The sequence below is a fragment of the Hipposideros armiger genome, unplaced genomic scaffold, assembly GCF_001890085.2.
Source record: "Hipposideros armiger isolate ML-2016 unplaced genomic scaffold, ASM189008v1 scaffold_1153, whole genome shotgun sequence".
NCBI lineage: Eukaryota > Metazoa > Chordata > Mammalia > Chiroptera > Hipposideridae > Hipposideros > Hipposideros armiger.
The window spans coordinates 204066-205559 of NW_017732503.1; the positions used below are offsets into that span (position 1 = coordinate 204066).

Consider the following 1494-nt stretch of genomic DNA (forward strand, 5'->3'; position numbering starts at 1 on the left):
TTTTATACAAGCGTGACTGAGAAGCTGTGAGTAAACTGCTATTTCATTCCTTGAGTGGATCTTTTGGTACAGTCAAGACGCCTCTAGTAATTTAATTTACCTGGAGGAGGTAGGAGCCCTGTCAAACACACTCTGGTAAGCTACCAGTTTCGCAATCCATGCAGTCCTGGGCCTTTCCGATATTTGTCAAATATCAAAATTGCAGCTTGCCTTCAAGATTTTTCACCTTTAAAGTAAAGCAAAAAAGAACATCTCTAAAAGCCACTTATCTTTTCACTAACAGCTCTTGCAAAAGGTCTGGTGGAAGAACAGATGAATAATTAAAACAATAACAATGGCATTATTATGATTACCTGAGTCAATAAATGAGCACTTCACATATATTTTCTCATTTGGTCATCATCACAGTTCAAAACTGGTATTACCTTACAGAAAAAGAAAACGAGGTTTCACAGTTCCATAGCAATAAAAGGCTGCTGGTAAGAACCAGAAGCCCACCCAGATCTAATTCCAAAGCAGCTGTTCCACGGAAGTGGATAATGGGTAAATTTCAGTTATCCAGGCCTAGGTCACTAGCGGTCGCTGCACTGCTTCCAGTGGGCTGAGCGGAATGTGGCGTTTGGTGAGGGGTGTCCAGTAATGCAGACAGAGGCATCCAGGAGAGGCGGTGCCTCTGTCCGCTCGCTCTAACAAGACACGGCCTGCTCCCTACCCATTGGCTCAGCTGCCAACACTCGGCCTTCCAGTCCAGCAGACAGGGAAAGAGAGTGTATTCAAGGTCAACACGGGATAGAGACAAGGAGACCAGGCGGCCACCCTGACGGAACCAGGGCACCTGCTGTCTACCTCAGGGCCCTCCTGCAGCTCAGCCTGAGCTGTTAGAAACCCTTAACATCTCCCTGCCTGCGATGGCTCTTGTGCCACTTACTGCCTCTCTCTCCACGTCTCACTCCTTCGCAGCAACGGGCCCAGGGAACAAATAGTCCTCACAGGGCGCGAGGCCCTTGCCCACAACGAACGCCAGTTATCTCCACAGGAGCCAGCTGTACTGGCGTTTCTGAACCACAGCTCCAGACTTACATAAACTGGACCTGGAGGCTGCTTGCTTTGAAGTTCCCACACAAAACACAGTGGCTTCTGTGACATTTGGTGAACTGCAATCTAGTCACCCACTTAGATGACCAATTACCTAAAACAAACAGCGGGGTCTCTGAAAAGGAGGCATAGAAAGGCCGGGCTGTCTGGTTCACAGCAAAGGAGGTGGAGGGCACCTCAAACACAGCAACGGTCACTCGTAGTCATCATGACGCATAGGGTCCGCGTCACCATTTCAGTTTATCTGAGCTAACAAGCTATTTCTTATTCTTTTAAAGGGACTGGAGAGGTGAATTTCATTTTGAAACTCTTAAGGGGTAAAAGTCACACCACAGTCTTAAAAGGAGAGGAATGAGAATCTGTAGGTTAGACAAGGGAAGAGACAAAGCCCTCCCCTGA

The 1494-nt window shown here is 47.7% G+C and overlaps 1 protein-coding gene across 4 annotated transcripts in view; it reads right to left on the minus strand.

The window, feature by feature from the left end:
• FARS2 (phenylalanyl-tRNA synthetase 2, mitochondrial) overlaps window positions 1–1494 on the minus strand; it is a 323981-nt gene that overhangs the window by 203237 nt on the left and 119250 nt on the right. For 2 of the 4 annotated variants that reach the window (XM_019632559.1, XM_019632558.1), the window contains one exon: window positions 101–226. The exons of the other annotated variants lie outside the window; for them this stretch is intronic. The gene's annotated coding sequence lies outside the window, so the exon portion shown is untranslated. The remainder of the gene's footprint in view (window positions 1–100; window positions 227–1494) is intronic. 4 annotated transcript variants of the gene reach the window in all.